General features: G+C 35.1%; 1 pseudogene across 1 annotated transcript; it reads left to right on the top strand.

Moving 5' to 3' along the window:
- Nucleotides 1-935: 935 nt before the first annotated feature.
- LOC149260901 (pseudouridine kinase-like) lies at nucleotides 936-21,606 on the top strand (annotated as a pseudogene). The gene is made up of 10 exons (XR_016268302.1): nucleotides 936-983; nucleotides 1,246-1,377; nucleotides 1,966-2,068; nucleotides 2,159-2,206; nucleotides 2,568-2,665; nucleotides 2,798-2,912; nucleotides 2,998-3,080; nucleotides 3,228-3,327; nucleotides 21,056-21,346; nucleotides 21,501-21,606. The product of XR_016268302.1 is annotated as a pseudouridine kinase-like (transcript).
- The last annotated feature ends 962 nt before the right edge of the window (nucleotides 21,607-22,568 follow it).

Here is a 22,568-nt window from a genome sequence, read left to right as displayed (position 1 = left end):
TGTTTATCATGATTTCGCCCTATTGTCTGAGTTTTCCTTGACGTTGGCTGGCCATGTGTAAAATAGAGACATGGTACTGATCCAATGTAGTGTCATGATTGGATACTCCATTACCCAAAAAAGGGAAATTGTGGATGGCATGTTGGGTGAGACCATGACATATTGTAAAACACAAGTTCATTCTTTTTTTGTTTTTCAAATTTTCAACCCAAAAATTTGCATTATAAAAGTGTTAATAACAAAATTGAATGAATAACATTAATACCTAAGCATGATAGCCTATGTCTTGAATTTATTACGCGGTAAGGCATTCACTTTGAGAAGAACTCCCCTCTAGTCATTTGTGGATCACTCTCCATCGTTTGATCTCACCATTGTCCATTGACTCCTATTTATCTTGAGCCAAAAGCCTGACCATCCTATAGGTGGCGAAACCTAATGGACATGTTTCTTCCTGACCGCCCTCCACACTAGACTAGTTGGTAATCATGGCTTCTTCTTCGGTTTCTATATTATTAATTCAGTCATCTGTGGGTTGCCTGAAGAATTATTCAGTTGCTCAAGATCGTGCAAGCATCATTGGCACCAGTACCTCCCAAGGTATTATATCGCTACACCATTTTGCAATCAAATATATTTCTGAGGACAATAATTTTTTCACAAATCAATGGGTTTTTAGGTGTGAATATGTTGCAGGAAATCCTCTACCAGGCACCTCCTCTAGAATTATAATAGAGGCTGAGTTCAATGACCAACTGGATTCTTGATACTTGGGGATGCCAACACTCGAACCAACAACAATTGCAGCGATGAATATACTCTTTCTTTAATCAATATAAAGATTTAAGATTCTAGGTCATAAAAACCCTAAAAGCAAAATTTGATTTCAATATGCATTTGAGTAATGCTTGTGAGCTTTGTGGGTGTTGGAAGCGATGGCAGATAACATCACCGAGAAGCCTATGGAGAAGAGCGACATAAGTGTCACCCAAATCACAGAGGATGATATTATTTCAATCCAATAGCATGGTAGTAAAACCCCTCTTTGCAATTGAGTGTATTGGGTCTGTTTCACAACATTTGAATCCCTCGAGGACCAATATTTCTTTCAATGTGGTAACATCCCTTGTTGATTCCCTTTGGCATCCTGCATCCATTTGTTTCCCTATCATTATAAGATAGTGGATTTTCATTGCACATTCCAATACAAGTCAGAGTTCACGTGGGGTGTTATGATGCTTGCAGTGTTTAGGAAATGGTGGAAAGCATTCAAGTTATGAGCGAGAGGGTCATCCTGTGATTATAGGAGGTTTGGTTTTGGATATTCATGCTAAGGCTGCAAAAAATATCCGTGCAGGTACTACCACTCCTGGTCAGGTAAAACCCTTGTCTTCCAAAATTGACCTTCCATTATATAAATTTTGATCAACCATTAAAGTCTTGGGGAAAGCTAAACGTTCATCCATTTGTTTGAATATATATATATATATATATATATATATATATAAAGTTTGGATTCTTAATATTCTTTTAACTATTCCTGATTTAGCTAATGTGGTAGTGGTTCAAAGGAACCATATCAGGCCACCCGTTAAGGTTCAATTGCCAAAGGTACAAATAAGTGGTTAGGAAAATTGCATGTTCTAAATGATATCGATGGAGAAGTGCCCCTGTCATGGTAGCTTAGCTGAAGGAAAGTTCTTATAATTAATGGTTGTGAAAATGCATATTGCTTGTGGTGCCTAACATCATGTAATGATTCTCAAGTTTAAAGGAAGCACTTTTTTCAAAAAACAGTTCCTTAAATTGTAGCCTTTCCCTAGTTTGTTCAAATCAATAGACAAAAATTTAATGATTCTCTGAAAATATGTTGTAAGAAATGAGTTAGCTTCAAATTTATGTAAGGCACATTTCTGATGTTTTATCAAAGTTTGAATAAATCATAATCTTAGGAATATGTTGCAGGTCACATATATAAGCGGGGGAGTATCCAGAAATGTCGCTGAGTGTATGCAAAGACTCGGAGTTAAGCCCTTTATCATCAGTGTTGTTGGAGAAGACATGGCAGGTATGGTTCCGTATTGCTTAGTCATCTATCTGGTAACTTGTCGATTTATTTGAGATGTTCTATGGATTCTGTCTGTATTGTCTTGTGCAGGAAAAACATTGCTTGACAACTGTAAGTCCCTTGGCTTGTCCATAGATGGTAAGTTCAAGCTAACTATCATCCTTAATTTGCTTAGTTGCATTAAGTTCAAGAAATTGTAAGAATTTGATTGAGGATGCATTTCTGCATTTCTAGAAGCATATTTCTTGTATCTCTTGTATATGAGATTAGTCACTCAAGATCATGGTAATGGAACCCAAGTTTATTTATATATTTTATTATTGCATGTATTCACATTAAGAATAACAAGTTGCTACTACGGTCATTTTCATTTATGCGATCACTTTTGGCATTGCAAGTAGTAGTCCAAACATGTTATTTTGTACCGAAAGACTGTTTAATTCATTATGGATCACAAAAGCTTGAATACAGAAAATGTTAGTTTGTATTGGAATTTCAGGAATCCGCAAGTGTAAGAATGTAGCAACCCCTGTTGTATCAAACATATTTGACAGTGCAGGAGAAATAACATCCGCTGTTGCAGACGTGCAGGCAGTTGTAAGTTACAACTGACCATGGAAAATAATTCTTTTCGTAGACATCCTCTCTAAAGCGGTTTGGGAGAATGCCAGAAAGAGTGTACTGTTAAATTTCATAATTCATGTTTTTCATGACCGTTTGAGATGACAGGAAGAATCCTTGACAGTAGAATGGATAAATCAGTTTAGGAGCTATTTTGGCTCTGCACCTTTGTTGATGATTGATGCAAATTTACATCCTCTGGCCCTTGAGGCAGCTTGCAATTGTAAGTTTACAGACTTTGATGCTGTTGTACTTACATCTATATGGGCAACAGTGATCTTATGCATCAGATTTCTCTTGATTTGCAGTGGCCAAGGAATCAAATACACCTGTTTGGTTTGAGCCTGTATCATTTGCCAAATCAGCTAGAGTCAGAAGTATTGTAAAATATGTAAGTAATGAGTAATTTTATGTATTGCAAATTCTGTTTCATTGAGGTTGTTGCAGCCCATCTATTTTCCTTTTGTGCCTGCTGCAGATTTGCATCTTCGAGGAAATATTTAGTATGCCCTAACTCATTGCTTGAATTGCTGTGCAGGTCACTTTTGTTTCACCTAATTAGTCTAAACTTATTGCTATGGAAAAGTCAATATCTTCTTTAAATTTGTCTCAATCTCTTCAAACCCTAGAGAATGAGGGTAAGAAAGTGAATGTTGAAGCAATATATGAAATTTTCAAACCAACCATTAGTATATTGCTAGATGAGGGTTTTCAGTTTATTACTTTGACACTTGCACCAAATCTTAATGAAGAGCATTTTCATAAATCCTTTGGATTTAAGGTGTTGTGCACTACCTTCATTTTGAACATATTCTAGAATATTGGCCTGGTTAGAATCTCCCTGAAACATAACATATCATCAAAAAGAGTCCTGTATCAGATTAGTTATGTTTCTGTTTTCTTGTTGTTGTAATTGTCCCACTACTCAAGTGTGTCACCCTTCTATTTTGAAAGATATCAATTAGGATATATGCTATTGCCTCATCACTATTTGATTTATTTGTCTCTTTCATGTTAGTGTTGACATAATACTTATATTTATGTTGTTATTGAGTCATGATGGAAGATAATTTGAAGCATGTTTTAAATTCTATATAGGTATAAGTAATTTGGTGTTTTACCCTTTATGTTGACCTTCAAGATATTCTTTGAAGCCTTTTTGCATTCGTCATATTCTTGTGTATTTTGAAAGTCTCTGTCATTCAAAAATTTAGATCCAAGAAATTGTTTAGATTTGGTTTCATAAAATCCAGGGTTTACTCCCTCAATTCTCTCTTCAACATATGAGTTCAAATATAAATTGTTTGAATGCAACTCTCAGAAAATGATTATGGAAACCCCTCTTTTTAAAATCTTGGCAACATTCATTGCTCATATATGTAGTTTATTTTGTATTTACTAATTATAAAATCTAGATAAATAACCCTGTGAAAGAGTTCCATCCTCTAGCAGTAGCCTTGGGTGATGACTTTATAAACCACAATTTAAGAGAAAATATTCTGACAATTATCGTACATCACAAATGTATTTATATTTGTACACATTAAGGTTTATTTTTTTGGGTTTATTGAGATAGATGTAGCTCAAAATATGTTATTGGGTGCTAAAACGTAATGGAAATATACAAAGACCTAACAACATGGTCGAACTCAAGCATGCTGATACTGGGTGTCGATATGCTCGTCTATTTCGATTTTTTGTGATGACTTGCAAAAATAGGAAGAATGGTCTTATTGTGGGGCTATGCAGAAAGAGTGCAAGACAAAGAGCGAAGGAAACCCAACACTCTAAAGGATTCATGCCCAATGTGTTTCACAAAAAGAGAGGTAACTTTAGTGATATTCCTTCATTTCTTTGGATTGCACTAAAAATCCATTTTGTTTGATTGAAATTGGTATAATTTGTTTTAACTTAATTGAAATGGGTTTCCATTTCTTTGGATAACATTCAAACGGTTTTACCTCCACTGGGATGGGTTTCATTTGTTCTTTCAAATTGATGCGACAAATTACAAATTAGCACACATTATATGGGATGATCACCACACTTCATCTCAGATTGAAACCAGAAGTCACAGAGTTAGAAATGTGAAGTTATATCAAGACTAATTTGTTGGTTGGTTGGTTAATAATGAAAGTTTGCAGTGGGCTACTTCAAGAAAGGCAAAAAACTGTGCAGTTAATGTAAGAATGTTGATGAATGTGTTAGATGCACTCCTGCCTAATGTAGAGAATTTATAGCATATTTGTCTTTAGACTGGGGGGAAACATTACATTGGTCCATTTGATGTTGTGGTCAAGAATCGTAAATATCAGCCCCATGAGGGACCCTTTGATGACGAGCTTCCTAGGCTACCTATGCCCAATTTTTACTACACTCTTGAGAATGTTGTATTTGAGGCTGCAAAGAAGAAAGAAGGATTAACTTGGTGCATTCATTGTCCGACACACATATTTGGCTTCTCTCATGGGAGCTTGATGAGTGTTTTAGGCACACTGTGTGTTTACGCTGCCATTTGAAAATATGATAGGTTTCTTACAGAAATCAGATTTCTGGCTAATGTAGGAATATGCAGAACACCTGAAAGTGTTCTAATCCTTCCACCTTGCAACTTCAACTTGAATTTTCTACGACCAATGATTCTAGCTTTCTTGTCATCCCTTAAGAAAAAATCACCACCATCATATTTCTCACACTCGCAAAACCACTCTCTATGGGGAGTGAAGTGAAAGGATGCACCTGAGTCAATCAACCATGCCTCATGATCTACATGTGTACTTGAAGAAGAAGCCAAGTACGCATCCCCACCTTCATATGAGGCGGTTTTCACCTGTGCAGAAGGAACATCATCAAATCCCTTTCCTTTCTTAGGAGCTTTAGATTTACAGTTCCTTTTGAAGTTCCCTTCCTTTCCGCGCTTAAAACCTACATTTGGTATCAAAGCAGTTTCGGCTTCAAGGGGACACCTTTGTTGTTGAGGGGTTTTTCTCGGGCTTGTGGTAGACCCTGTTCAGTGGGAGATCTGCAGGATCGATTATTGTGGTGAAAGAAGATGACGAGAAGTGGAAAGATAAAGATCAAGAAATTTAATGGTTAGAGTTTTGAGTTGTGGAAACTCAATATGGAGGCTCTGTTGGTGGGTAAAGATTAGTGGATCGCGGTAGATCCGGGTACTAAACCAACAACAATGTCAGCTGAAGACTGGGAGAAGTTGGATCAGAAGGCAAAGAGCACAATACAATTATGTGTCTCAGATTCAGTATTTCTAAATATATTAGGGGAAGCTTCAGCGAAGGCTTTGTGGGACAAGTTAGGGACTTTTACCAATCTAAGTCTCTGGTGAATAAATTGTTCCTACGGAAAAAACTGTATAACCTAAGGATGAAAGATGGAGACTCAGTGACAGAGCATCTGAACGCCTTTAATGTTGTGGTAAGCCAATTATTATTTGTTGATATTAAAATCTCAGATGAATATAATGTGCATCAGTTTGTTTTGTTCTCTACTAGATTCGTGGGATAGTCTGGTTGTTGCAATAGGTAGCAATGCAACTGCCTTATAGTTTGATGAAATAGTCTCATCCTTGTTGTCGGAGGAGATGAGACGGAAAGGGACAGAATGGTGATGCCTTGTCTGTACAAGGATGGTCCCAGAACAGAAACAAAAATAAATCCTCGAGTGGGAGATTTAAATCTAGAGGGAGATCTAAATCTCTAGGAAAACCTGTAAAGGTGTGCTGGAAATCGTACAAAAATTACCTACATACAAATTCTAAAAACATAAAATAAACAATGGCGAGAGCATAAAACATAAAACAAATATGCACAGATATTTTCCCCTGGATCCCAAAACCAAGACTACCAGATTGATTTTTCATTATATTCCTTTCAATGTTACAATACATATATATATATATATACATGCCGAAGAATCCGTAAACCCCAATCCATTAACCCTGGATTAGAACATAATCGTAGTTCCCTTGACTGGATCGACAAATTACCATGGACAGAGAACCATCATGCCCAAAACCATGTGCGAAATCTGTTGGGTGTTTTAATTGTTTGTTAAATCCCTGTCATTTAATTTGTCAACCCGGGGTTTTGTAAACTTATAAGCAAACCAAAATATATGGGACCTCAGATGAGACTATTGTAGGAGGTTTGTTTAGAATGGAAATAAAGAATTGAAATGTATATTACAAATAACTTCTAAAACTAAAAAGTTTCTAGTTCAAGACGCAGCAAGCAAAGGAAGAGGCTCCCTATTCGGTAGGTCATGGTTGTCTTTCCCCACAGTATTTTTCTCAAGAAGATAAACTAAAGAGCAATAATATGTGATGTATAGAAAGCAAGAGAAGAGACTCCTAACTTAGGGGGTCCTGGTTGTCCTTCCTCATAGTTCTATTCCAACAACATTACCATTGCATAAACTCAAAAATAACTTGAAATAAAGAAAAGGAAATGAACTTTAATTATTGTTCAGACCAAATAGAAGGAGATACTACCTTAGACTCTTGGTTGTTCCCTCATATGCTTATTAGAACTCAACTAAAATTCATTCATAAGCATCAACAATCAAGAATTCATAAATAACTTGAAACTAGAAAACGAGAATGAATTTCAATTATTACTCATATCAAATGGAAGAGAGCCTAACTTAGACCCTTGTTTGTCCTTTCATATGCTGATAAGCTTTAAACTAAAATTCATTCATTAATAATGAAAAATATTCAAACATCCAAGTAATGAAATGAAAATAAAATCTATAATGAAATAAAATGTTTCTTTGATCCTTTTAGAGTGAGCTCAATTCTCTTAAGAACAAAGTGACAAACTATTCCATAAATTCATATACTACATTAAGACAATTTATATCTAAAATTATAGAAAGAAAACTTTATTCTATTCCATCATAAGTTAGGATACATGCTCCAAGAGTCCTCCCTTTGGAATGGAGGAGGTACTCCTATTTATACAAGAACATAAGAAACTAACTCATTAATGGAGATCCATTAATCCCTCCTAGATCCACAAATCCTCCATATGGTTACAACCAATATGAGACACATATTCCTTTATCCATTATTTTTCTCCATGAGATATGCTTGACCCCTATCCCAAATCTCCTTCAAATCTTCAAGAGAATTCGAATTTGAGTCTTGGAGGCCACATAAGAGTGTCTTGGAACCTTCCAAATCACCTACACATGTCACCAAACTCGTTCCACCTTTAGGTATAAGCAAACACATGTTATTTTTCTAACTTTTAATCATAAATTCACTTTAAATACATAAAATAAATAAATTTGGAAAATGAAAATATGAACCCATATGGTAATGGAAATATAGGGTTATGTAATGAGAATGTGATGAAATGAGGTGACAAAATGAGGATAAAGGTGAAAATGGAGTGAAAGTATATGTTAATTTGGCGGCCCAACAAAATCCATGCACAAAACCGCAGGTAGGTCTTCCCACCTAATATAGGGTCCAAAAAAAAAATTCCCGAGGCACTGCCCCAAACCTCGTGGAGGGGGCTACCACCCACCTTCATATCCCCTGACAGTGGGGGTAGTCACCCCCCTGTGATCCCCCTTCTGTTGCCCACGCAACTTATAGTGGGGTCTACCACTCCCCTTGTGATCCACGCGTGGATTACTCGTGGAAAGAATATAACACACACCCAACATGGTTGAGTCCAACAACAAGATCTTGATTCATATCTTAAATCCAACTATAACTGACCAAAAGAGAAATTGGCACAATTCCCTACCCAACACACTATGGGAAAATCAAGTCACACCAAAGGTTGTTAAAGGGGACTCTCCTTACTTTTTGATCTATAGAAAAGAAGCTATAATGTGGCCTAACATTTTTCTACCTATCTTGAAATTGTCACAAGAATCATGAGGCTAGTCATGTCCATTAATGAAAAGGAGGATAAATGCCTCGTTAAAACTAGAAGAAAGAAATAAAGTCTGGAAAAAATTTACGACTCACCAAAAAATATCAAAATTTGGTTTGACAACAAATTGGTTAGTGAAAATAATTTACAAGTAGGGGGCCTACTGCTTAAATGGGATAAACCACATGAAGATAATGGTAATCACACCAAATTCCAACCCTTATGGCTTCGTCCCTATGTCGTCATGGAGAAAATTGACTTGGGATTGTATCACCTCCAAAATCTAGAGGGAGAAACTAGCTTCTCCAGTAGATGACCAAGTTTTAAAGATATATTTCACACAATAGCCTCAATTGCCATTATCTATACATAAATATATTTTTTGTTTCATTCATTTTCTCTATTTTCTTACTTGTTTTCTTTTGCATCTAATAAATATTTTTACTTCTTATACATATATAAGCCAATCGTGGCACTTTATTTTATGTGGTTTCTCTAGTGGAAGATATATTTTCCAAGTTGTTTCTTTCGTGAAAGACACATGTTATACCATGGATCTATGTGTGACATCCAAATCTAGTTCGTAGTAATCACAATTACAAATATTGCCTCTAGATATTATGTTAACTACCAATGGGGAACACTCTTTGAACAGTGAGAATGTTGAGCGAACTCTAACTGAATTACTGATCTGGTTGAGGAGCCTCAAAACATCTTGTAATGTGTTAAATATGGCCTGATTTTAATCTAAAGGCTTAAGCTTGATAAGTGATACCAAGGATATATATCTATTACAAGTTAATTTTAATGTTTCTAGAAGGAATTATCCCAACTACCATTCATGATCCCTCATCCACAATATGGCAAATTTAGCCCAATAAAATAATGATGTATAATGAATAAATAATTGTCAATGCACATAAAAGCTAAAGGCTTGAGAATGGTTTCTTCAGTAACTGGGACATGTAGGTAACTTTTTCAGGTCTATGGAAACTCACTGGCAACAAGAAATGCCTATGATTTCAAGATGACTCCATTACGGAAATAGACTCTCGCTTGCAACAAGGCAAAACCAAAAAATCATATTTAAATGTTTGAGCCTTTAATATTATAAAGTATCATTGTCCAAAGTCCTAAGTGAAAAGGCATGAACCTATTGCAAATTATACCCTTCTAGTCCTTCCTCGAGCTTAAACCAAGAGAAGGGAAGAGAAGGTCATGTAACTCAACATTCCATAGCTAAATGCAATGGTACCCCCATGGCAGGAACAATATACCTTACAAGCACACTACTCATAGTTGTTTTGGAACATATCCATGGGAAACACTCAAAGATCTAGAGGTCCTACCAATGTGTCACCAATTATTGTAGCACCTACAACAATCCCCCTCAATTCATATTAGTATCTTATTTCTTGGAGGAATTTTAGGCCCCCCACCTAATCAAAGCCTCCTAATTTAGCTTACAAAGCTTGATTGACCTTTCCTTAGCTAAGATAAGCTTTATGTGAACTTTGAGATCACTTGAGAAGGATTTTAAGCCTGAACTAAGTACTATTACTCAACCTAGAGATACCAAGGAAACACTAATGCTCAACCTAGTGATATAGGGGAGCACTAATGGTCAATTGAACAATATATTCATCCCAACTCCTCAATCATGTGGATTAACACTTAGTAAAAGGCTTTAACTCATTTTTTCTTACAATTTTGTTGTTTTTGGAAAGTGTGTCACTCTAGTAGGCCTTAGTCCAATGACACAACACCCTGTTAGCCTCAAGGTAGTGACACACAACTAGTTTTATGGTCTTAAGCTTAGCTTTATCTCCCTTGTCACTCCATTTTTCCCCTTTGGGACTTAGTCGAGTGCTATAGTGATCCCTTGAGCATCAACCCAATGACCTAGTCTTACAACTTGACCTTAATTTGACCTTATAACTCCGTATCCTCATTGTATTGCTACATTAATGAGAATTGTAGTGAAATAATGCCCCCTACTAATTATCATCTTAGTGCCATAATGCTCCCCTAAGCCTCAATCCAATGACATGTCATTTGTCTCAAGCTTTTATTTCGCTCATGACACTTTTTCCATATCTTTTTTCATGTATCATTAACTTAACTAATAGTGAAAGTAAAGTGAAAATGAAATTTATTGAGGGAATGAATGCACCAAAGATCATGAAAAATATTTAAAAATGCCCCATAATCCCATCCTTTACCATATAACTTGGATCTTGGGAGTAAAGCATTTCACTTATGGAGTAATACATCTCATCTATCCTCATCAACACTAGATTATGATAGCTCCGCTTAGGTGTGCTACTAACCATGCCCATTCAGCTTCATTTTGTCTTCTATGATTATTTTATGAATAGTTACTTACCCATCAATTATTCTATTCATTGGAAAAGGCTTCCACTCTTATTTTCTTAGTCAAATGAGTAAGTTTATGCCCTTTTCTTTAAATTTTGGCTACATTAGCCCTCTCTCCCATTTATCCTCACCCTTTCAAGTTTCCCATATGCTATAATGACATCGTGCATCTCATGAAAGCAAATGAAACCCTAGTGTTAATCCCTATAACATAGAGACACTTTCCCTGTGGAGCCATAACAAGCCATCTTGGTCAAGATTCTGATTTTTTACCTATATTGGTGTTTTGAGTGTTGCCCGGAGTCAAAAATTTCAGCCTCATTTTCTTGTCACCACTAAAACCTTTTGCTATGTGTTGGTTTTAGAAGTTGTGAGGTGGACCAATAGATAGGAAAACTAGTCTTGAGCCAAGACTTCTAAATCATCTATATCTAATGTTGTGAGCTAATCTGCATAATGGGTGCTGATTTTTTTCATTGAATATGTAGGAGGATCATGTACGTGCCTAAGAAATGTACCTAAAAAGCTCTAGTGGTTGAGGCCTCAAATGAAAAGGCACCAAAAAACTCATCTAGTCTTGAGTTAACATATACTTTGTGCTTCATTGGAAAATACACCACATATATATGGTTAAAAGTATATTGTATATTTCAAAAACTAAATATGCCTCTAGATGATTGAGACTCATAGGTTTAAAAGGTTGTTAAAATATCTTGGCTACCTAAAGTGGTTTCTCATCCACATGTTATTGCGTGCACAAAGGTAGTTGATTGGATAATGAAACATTTTTATCATGAGGAATCCATGATCATGGAAAACCATGGGAAACCCATCACTTCATTCAATTCTTCAAACATTTAAATGTACTACAAGCTTCCAAAAGAATAAGAAAATATAGATGAGGATTGGCTGAAAGTTTTTAAGATTTTTTCCAGAAGTTATTGAAGACATAATTGACTATCAAAGGAACTTTTAGGATCTAGGAAAAAAAGGAATATCTAGTGAACATGCTAAAAGCTCCATTCCAACTAGTGGCTTCATATTGTGTAGATTATACAGTGTAACAACCCTAGTAAAAATTCATGTGAAAATAAATGTAAGACCAAGGTCATGGGACACATATTCCAAGCTGAACGTTTGGTAGAACATCCTAGTGTGGGTGTTCATTTGGTTTATTATGGCTAAAGGAAAATGGCAAAGGCTTTGGAAAGGCCAAATGGAATTTTTGGCAATTTATTTATGAAAATAAAGGAAATTACGAGAAAAGGAAGGTGAAAGGTCGCAGGATGCATGTGAGGAGGAAAATGAAGGAAAATAGAGGAAATTGAAGAAAATAGAGGCCTCATTAATAAAAAGGCTTCTGAGGATCAGTTCATAGACTTTTGTCAGTTGAATTTTGGAGCTCTCTCTCTATTCTCTCTCCCTCTCACTCTTGGACACCGAGTTTTCTTGGAGCACTTCAACATTAGATCAAGGAAAGCAAATAATGAAAGGGGAATCAAAGATCAAGCAAGGAAGAACAGGTTCAAGCAGCTACATCAAGATTATTTGCAGGTATCAATTTGCATGTGTGATTTCCTTGCTAGATTTAACATGTGTGGTTGTGCATGTGTGTTGTTCATTCTCTTGTTGTCATGGGTGTGGGTTTTGCCAGGTGTGATAGTGTTTTTCAGCGTAGCCATGCCATTTTTGGATAACCATGGTGTGATGGGGTTCTCATGTTTTGATTGAGATGGATTCGAAACTGAGTGAGGTGGATCTCTGAAAGAAAGAACACATGGCCTAGTGATCCATGAACTAGACTATGGATTACGATAAAGCCTTGGCCTAGTAACCCCTGAACCAGACAATGGGTTGCGGTGAATCTGGATTTTGTGTTGCCTCGATGGTCCTAGGAATGCTTGACTGTGGAATGGTGAGATATACGATAAATCCTAGAGGCGGGTGCCCTCAATTAGGCCTAGGAATCCTTGACCAATGAATAGTAGGATATGTGGTAAAGGAAGGACGTTGGTGTCTCGATTATGGCCTAGTGATCCCTAAATCAGACTGTGGATTGTGGTAAAGCCTAGGGAATAGTGGACAGTAAAATTCTTCACGGTGTAGGTGGAGAAATCTGGTGGCTTCCATGCTTGTTTAGGGCCTAGTGATACGGTGAGGATTACGATAAAGCCTGGTTCTATTGATGATGGTGAGGTGGTGTAGCGTCAGGAATGCCTGGTAGATTTTTATGGTTATGCGTTCCACATTCATGCTTGGGATATGGCACGAGGATGATTGGTTGAAAGAAAGATTTGGTTCAACCAATCTATGGTCGGGTGGTTTGTGGAAGTCCCAAACTTGTTTGGCTTTTTCATTCGTTAATAAGAGATCCTTATGCTTGGTATTTCATGTGTAAATGTATTGGTTTATATGTGGGTTTTATGGTTGTTGTATCCTTATAATTTCTATTATTTATGTTAGTTATGAGTATGTTTTGTGACAGTGATGATGTATGGCTCTCATCATGTTTTGATTTATAAATGAAGGAACAATGAATATATGACATAATATATGATAATGTAGTTAATGTGATAAGGCAACAATGATTCTTAGCGATTCTCAAATAATTATGAGACCCCTATGCTCAGAATTATTGGTATAACCTGTAGAATGCATATTTGTGACATGTTTGACAAAATTCTTGTCATGGCTTGTAGGGGTCAAGTCAAGTATTTGCATTTGTATCATTGTTTAGTTGTTGCTTTTCACTTTTGGGAGTTTCATGGAGCTCTGGGCAGTGGCCTAAGTCCTGGCCCTGAAAAAGTGGCACAAAATTCATGGTCGCTGGCTTTGAACTAGCTGAAAAAGACCCCAGTCACTTGCATTCCCTTGCTGTGAGAGTGACTGGAGGATCCCAGTCACTTGCATTCCCTTGCTGTGAGAGTGACTGGAGGATCCCAGTCACATGCATGCCCATGTCATGGGAGCCACTGCAGCTCTAGGCCAGTGACATGTTAAGCTTCCTCAAGGGTTGGTCACCTGGAAAGGTTGGTTGGATCTTGGAGGTTTTGTAGCATGTGTAGAAGGTCAGGTTGGTTGTGTTTTGACGGTTCCACTTCCTTAATTGTACATGGGGAATTGAATCAGATCATAGTAGCCTCTCATCACATGTTTACCCTAACGAACCAGTTAACTTGGGTAAATGTGGGAGGAGGGTGTTACATATGGTTACTATAACGTTGAGACTTTCCCTTAAGGATGGGTCTCACTCATGTACACTACAGTAGTTGAGGGAAGAATATTTTATTGGGTAGACATCCTGTCATGTTCTTTGAGGGGCAACATTAAATAGGCTCAAAATCATAAAGAATGATATAAACCCTAGTTTTTCATGGTTCCTTATCTCATAGAGACTATTTATGTGAATATGACATTCCCAACAATGAGTTGGAGGTGGAAAAATCACGAGGAATCGATGTATATATATTACAAAGTAATTTGGGAGGACCACTACATGCATGCATATAAAAATATTTTCCAAGAATTTATGGTACCACTATATGAAATCTTATTCAATGAGTTTTCCCCATGTATGTATGAGAGTACCAGACATGTAGTGTCCTCCATAGGTGACTAGTTTGTCAACCAAAGTGGCACTTATCTTAGAATATTTAGAGCAATCAAACCCACCCATCTACTATTTAAGTTTGTAAACAACATAGTAATACTTCAAGAAATACCATATTAGGTTTACATAGAGTAGGTGTAGCACTCTTGCAAATAAAGAAGGCTCCCTGGCCACACATGCCTTTACATCTAGGGAAATATTAGTTAAAGGATATCAAGAAATCCAAAGAAGATTTTGATACATTAGCACTTTTCTATTTTTGGGACATAATGTACCATATGTATGATCCAAGATCTGCAGTGAAAGATCATTGCAAGTCATGCAAGTACAAGTGGGATCACTAGTCAAAGACTTGGGAAGCAGAGGAGAAACACAACAATTCCCTTAAATTTCTCATAGGTTATTTCAAGAATAGGTTACAACCTACCCAAACTAAAAAATAAAAGGCTTAAGAAAAAAGAGAAACATTGAACTACAAATGAGCAGTCTAACATGAAGCAAATCTAATAGAATAAGAGAAAAATTTGAAACAAGATTAAGAAGCTACCCATATAACCTAGCAAACTGCTACGATATCCCAAGAACTCAAGCTCATAGAAAAAGAGGAGGAAAGGACGAGGAGAGAGAGAATGAAGGAAAAGAGTTAAGCAAGAAAGGAGAGTTGAAAAAGAAAGGAGAAAATAAGAAGAAGAAGAGAAGATGATGAAATAGAGGCTAAAGCCAGAGAAGAGGCTCTCTAAGTTTAGCAAGAGGAATGAGACCCAGAAGCTCAATGGGATTCAAATTCCATTGAGGTTGACTTAGTGCCACCAACAACTACAAAGATTATAGGAGGACACCTACAAATGACAGACATACACATCATACCAACCAAAAGGAAGAAGCTGGTCAATTTGGGTAAGTTCAGGTTTGATCGCAGCATGAACATGATTGTGGAGCATACACATAATACATATGCTACTCTGCATCTACAACCAATACAAATCACTACTAGACACCCATAACGCTTAACCCTACCAGACACAATATTCACTCAAGCCACTAAGAGAATTGTATAGTATCTCCTGTAGCAAATAAAGAAGAAGGAAGCATGTATAGGTAAACTAGAGTAGCAAGTTAAGTTTCTAAAGGCCGAGACCAATACCTTGAAGCAGACAAGCACCAACGTGGAATATTACAAGGCATGCACTTCTAAAGTACATGGGTCCTATAAGTATCTAGTCCTGCAAGTTTACCCATCCCTGTATATTATGTAGAAGATTTTAACGCAATCCACTACCACTTTGGGAGTTGGCCATGGAATGAGGTACTAAGCTCCAAGGGGTATTAAATGTCACAAACCAACTAGAAAATTGGCCCAAAGATTATCCTTAGTCCCCACCAGAAGTCCCCAAAATAATCACAAAGGAACTAAAATATGATTTTATTGTTGTCAATTGGGCTTTGAAGATACGAGGGAAGCTTGAGAAAGACATCTCTAGATCAGTAGTATATTACCAATAATGTCATTCCTTCGTGGAGAGGATCATCAAACTGAATAATATCCCATCTATTGTTGCCCAAGGAGAGGCAAAAATGAGTGAAGAAATAAGCAAAGAATTAGATGAGCTTTTGAATATGAGGGAGTTGTCATTAGTCTCATCACTAGCAAATTCACAAGAGACAACCTTAAGCAACATCTCATAGAACCAACTAAGCAATAGACAATTATGAACTCATTCTTGGTCTCACTATAGAAAGACCAATTCTCTCCCATAACACCTGAGAGTACCGTGCCATTATGGATATCCTACTACCTAGTAGAATTAAGATGATCACATCATATTATGAAATTTGGGTAGCTTATCTTCAAAAGGTCATGAATGTCCCAATTAACTATCCAATCATACTATAACAACTTTGAGTGTTATTTTTTAGAGTTTTACAGTATTTTCATTTAATATATTTGAAAAACATAAGAAGGTGAAGAGTTGTAACTGTCCCTAGAGATCCTCAAGATTCCTAAGAGGTAGTTATTAAGTCTATAAATGTTGTAAAACTCTTAGAAGAGGGGACTTTTGGAATTTTTCGAAAATCCTTGACACACGAGATCTAGGAAGTGTGTGTGTGTGTATAATTGGTAAACGATAGGGACGGAGGCGAGACACAACATAAATGTCGAATAATAGAGCCTTGGTTCACATGACCAATTAGCGTAGGAAGATTGTCCATCGTATAAAAGAGGAATAAAGTTTGCAAGTGTTATGTGTGGGGTAGGGTGTCCGCGCCACCCCCCTCTAAAATGTTGTGGGAGGTAGTAGGGTGGTGGGCGCCCTCCCAACCTCCATTGTCACGTCACTTGTCACCCGGGTATTAAGTTTATGTTCTATGTCATTGTTTATTGTATATACTTATAAGAAATTTTAATATAATAAGATAGAGGTAGAATATTATCACTATTTAAATAATTAATTAATTTAAAATATTTTTAATAAAGAAATAAGAAAAGTAACTAAATTATAACTTGATTATTATTATTATTATAAGTTAAGCATGTATATATTTAAAAGCACATGGAACAAGACGCTTAACCATAGAGATTTAGCCCCGATGGAGATTCTTAATCCGTAAATACCATGTGTTATAATACCATGGCTTATCAATACCACACATTGCCAAAAACATAATTCACTTCATATGATACTTGTTCATATGGCATTTTTAAAACTAATTAATTTAGTTAAAAAGGGAAAAAAGCGCATAACTACTTTGGAGATATATCACAATCTTTGATTTGTGTATATAACTAAAAAAATTCTAAAATATTTTATCGAGATTAAATATCTAATATCTACCTAATAAATAATAATAATTAAATTAAAATTCAAGAAATCTTATTAAAAAAACACAATTATTAATACAAGTATAAACTAAAAAAAAATATAATAAACCAAAAAAACATTATCATTAGAAAAAACAAAGATAAATAATAACCGTTCATAAGCCATTGACAAATGACAAAAATAAAAATCAAGTAAAGTTATGCATTTAAATACTCCTTCACCTAATAAACTAAAAGTATTTTTAATAGATTTGTGATATTTGATATATAGTATATTAATTGATTTTACTCGTATATATTTATTTATATTAAGTATGACTTTTGATGGCAAATAATAATATTCTATTTTATTTTTATTGTTCACATCATGTTATAAGTTTATTATTTTTTTATTATACCACTTTAACATGTAGAATAGTTAATTATATAGATATTTTTTGGTAGGTTATTTTTTTTTTTAATTTCATTTTTTATATTATGGTTATAAATAAAAGATATTGATATATTTTCTTTCTTTTATATTAAGATAAAATTTCAAATATTGATTGACTATTTTGTTTTTTTAAATTTATTTTTATTTTTTCACATTTATATAATATAATGATAAAATTATTATGCAACTTTTCACCTAACAAATAACATCTTATGAAAATGATGCCAATAAACATATATCAACTACATTTGTTAATATAATTATGCTAGTATAATATTCATTTTCTCTAATTATTATTATTATTCTTAGAATGTATAGTGCATTATATTATAAACAAAATCTAGAGTCAAGGCAATGTCCTTTCATATTTCATCATGCTTTGATGACACAATTTTTACAATTTGAGATTTCATTCCTATATCTATGGCCTCTTTTACGAGCTATCCTAAACTGGTTTCTACCATAAACCTTGAAGTAGACTCCTAAAAACTTATGATATTTGCAATTCATTAACAAAAAGAAAAAGTAAGAAAGTTTTGAGTTAACTAGAGGTTGAGTGCCTTTGTCTTTTGCCTACTATCCTTGAGTTGTTAAGCCTCTGATTTTCTTTGATGATGGTTCCTTGCTAGTGTCCAATTGTTCCTGCTTTCCTTTTATTTCTTTGTTAATATAAGCCTCAATCTTGTTTAGCCTGAAGAGTTAGTTGTGATTTCGTGATTGCTTGAATTATGTCTATTTTCCTCTGCAACAATTCATACTTCTTGTCCAGATGTTATAGATGTGCCTTCCTTTCCCTGCCAACCATGCCATCCCTTTCTCTCAAAGCGATCAACATGTTTTCCACTACATCGGAGAGCCTTCCCAACAACTGGTTTATCCTTTCCCGCAACTGTTCACATTGATTCATGTCCTTGTGCACCATTACAGTGCATCGGATTAGGATTATACTTTGAATGGGGTCTTCGGTATCTTGCTTCCCATTTCATTGTGGAATACTTATTTAATGCAATACGTCGCCATCCTTATATTAAGATCACAGGGGAGTGACAACCCCTTCCTGCCAAGAGTTTGTTAGTCACGGGAAATTAATTTCATTTCCATTGAGATCATATTGTCAGCTTTGCATATCTCTCCCATTAATTTAATCAGGTGGCGCCCAATACAAAGGGTATGTGCATTTAAATGAGCCCTGAATTGATATGTCATCATCTTCATGGCAAGCTGCATGCACTCTTGTGGCCACCAAGCAATGCCTCCAGAGCAATCAATATGATGCCACTTTCCTATCCTAAACCTTAAACGAGTGTAAATGTTTTTGATCTTGAAGCACGTCGCCATCGGTCTCCGATGATGAGAAATTTGGTTGATCTGCCAAAACATTCTCCAAGTTGACGGATCGATAAACTTTGGGGAAGGGTTTAATTGTTGATTTTTGTTGCTAGCTTGTCAATCAAACAATCGTCGATCTATTCCATAGTTTTTATCTCCATTATGCTTAGATTTAATAAAATTAGGTTTGTTCCAATTATTCATGCCATAGGTAGGTAAATTTTGTTATCTTGATCTTATTCTAATACTCCTTGTTTCGAGGATGTGCCTTTATTCACTAAAGCATTAGCCATCGTATTCAAATGTCTATATACATGGTGAAACTCAATTTCCTCAAAATGTTTGAGTTACATAATTATCTTTTACAAAAATAAGGTGAGGGAGTGACAAGATTTTGTTTAGCTTGCCTTACCTAACTGATCACTATTATTGAATCACCAAAGATTATTAATTTGTGGTTTTTTTTGCTTTATCTATTTCAAGTCCTTGCCACAGAGCCAAGAATTTTGCTTGATTATTGATTATAATGCCCAAATGTCAAACACATTATGACTCTTTTGATTATCCAAACATAAAATAACCCCTCCCACTCCATCCAACCTAGAATTTTCTCAAATTATTAGATTTCTTTTATTCTTTATATTATTTAATATAACATAAATATAACCATTACTTAAATATTAATTTTTAATATATAAATTAAATATAATATAATAATATATATAAAATGAAAAAAAATAACTTATAAATGCATTTAAAATTATAATTATTTATAAAAAATAAAAATAAAAAATTAATCATTTAAATTCTACAATGACATTACACTATTTTAAATTTACAACTCTACAATAACATTACACCATTTTAAATTTACAACCATTTAAATATATTATTTTGTATTATAAACTTAAAATAAAATATATAAAATTAAATTTATTATTATCATTATTTAAATAAAAATAACAATATTTTATTATAAAATAAAATATAATTTATATTTTTTATAAATAAAGAGATTTCCCACCTTCTTAAGTGAAAATGAAATAACATACTCATATAATTACTCATTTTCTAAAGTATACCAAGAAAATAATACCATTTAAACTCAACCAACAAGAATATTACATCAATAAATATATTCGTTGATTTGATGGATGAAATATATTAACATGAATATTTGACCAAGAAAACCCACCTACTAATAAGCATCAATATGTAAGTTTGTTATGATGCAAAAATGATGACAAGTATCACACTAGTTTAGATTTGTATCTTGCGAAGATTTTGGATGATGTGTAACTCAAACTTATAATATTTTCTTAACTTACAAGAAATCATCATAATTATTGAGTTAATGGAAAGAGGACATGTTATTAATACATTTGTTTGGATGTAATGTTATGGTAATAAGGAAAATTGAAATATTTTTAATATGATAATGGAATTTTTAATAATAGTAGGAGGTCACATCATTGATCATTGGAACAATGGAGAGATATATTTGGAGATGCCATTTTTAATCTATTACATTTTGAACAAGTATCATTATATATCTAACATACTTTATTATAATTCTAAATTAATATAAAAATATTATAAAAAAAATATTTATATAAAAAAAAATATATATATATATATATTGAAATGAATTATAGTTTTTGGTTAAGTCTGATTGCAAGTTAATAATATTTAAAATGGGATAAATATTTATGGTTAAGAATATTTTTATATTGAGTATTAAATTTTATTTTAAATAAGTGTAATTAGGCCGATAGGCCTTCCTTTGGAACAGACTTTCGTCGTTCCTTTCACTCTCGTGCTGACACGTGGCATCTTTTTTCTGAATAGCCCCTTCGCTCCTCATACCGACACGTGGCATCGGATTCTGCAGGAGTTTTCCAGTCTCGTGCAGGTAGAAAACCAGAAGTTTTTCAGCGGGACGGTTCTGCGAGGGAGTGGCGGAACAGTTCTGAGGGAGTGGCGTGGTGGATATTTATGTTCTGCGAGGAAATGGCGGCGGCGTTTAACTGTTCTGGGGTTCCTATGGAGGTTAGAACACAACCTCATTCACGGTTTATTTTCCAGTTTCTTCGACAGCCTGACGCCCTGAAGACAGAAGACAGTCCTCACATTTTGCAAGCGCAAGGAAAAGATCATCAGCGCATTTTTACCTCTGACAGAGGTGATCGCTATTTCTGTGTTTATTTTCTTTTCATTCATTCTATCCATCGGTCTGTTGAATGCAACTATTGCTGCTGCGTCTTTTTTGGTTATGAAGAGAGGCGCCTTTCTCCACTACAGCTACGGTTTTGACCCCTACTGCCAACTCGCTGCAGGTAGCTTTTATCACGTGGTCAATTTTTACCCTAATCCCTGACGCCTTGAAGACAGTCCTCCTATTTTTACCTGCAAGTTTAGCCGTGACAGAGGTGATCGCTCCAGGCAAGTTTGTTCATGGTTTCTTTCTTAGTCTTTGGATGTTTATTTATATATGAAATTTTTTTGTTCCACAATAATGCCTTAACCACCTATCTTCTCTGTGGTTATGGACTGTTATCTTATTCCTTCTTTATAATCTCTTATTTATTTATTTATCTTCATTATAGTTAGACCAGTCATCAGCAGAGGTTCTGCTGTAAAAACTTAATTTGACAGTCTGTTCAAATCTCGTTTACAGCAAAATCTCTAACTCGTGTATACGCACATGACGTCAATTCCCTTAGTTTGTGCATTGGACAGAGATAGAAATCCCTAGACTCAAGCAGATGATTCCTTAAAATTCTGGCCTATACTGCCCTCCTTTTTATGATGAACTGTGCACATGCATCTCATATGGCCTCCGTGTTTTGTTGGTAAATGGCTCTTTCTTAGGGAAATGGACTCAACCTTTGGCTTAGATTGCCCAACAACAGAGGCTGTTCTGTTAAATATGTCGAGTATTCCTATCCTTATGTCAATACCTGTTCTCAATGTCTAATCGATTCTTAATGTATACCTCCTGGTCAGCGTATTACTGAAGTTGTGGTTGCTGAAGTGCAGTAACGTGGGGTCTGTATAGGTTTTATTCATGGACTGCTAAATGAAACCAGGTTCCTCTTATCCTTGTTCTGTGTAATCTTTCAATGGTTCAGTCAATGAATGATCACGCCTCTTATGTTATTTGTCAAATTACTGATTCGATGCTAGCGCCAATCTGTTGTTAAAAGTGTGTTTAGAAAGCCCTTTTCTTTATTTGTCAGCTGTTGGGGTATTATTTGGGTACTTGTTGTTCACTGTTCATATACATTTAAACCCAAACATCAAATGACATCTATAGCAGTATACTACTAATCTGTTTGACGAAAATCTTCACTGATAAACTCATCAATACTCAGAAAACACAGTGATATTTGGGGTGATTTCCA

Source organism: Pinus tabuliformis, chromosome 6 (assembly GCF_031772625.1).
Source record: "Pinus tabuliformis cultivar Carrire ecotype Pingquan chromosome 6, CPIR1, whole genome shotgun sequence".
In the NCBI taxonomy this organism is placed as follows: Eukaryota; Viridiplantae; Streptophyta; class Pinopsida; order Pinales; family Pinaceae; genus Pinus; species Pinus tabuliformis.
This window is presented reverse-complemented; position numbering and strand designations above follow the sequence as displayed.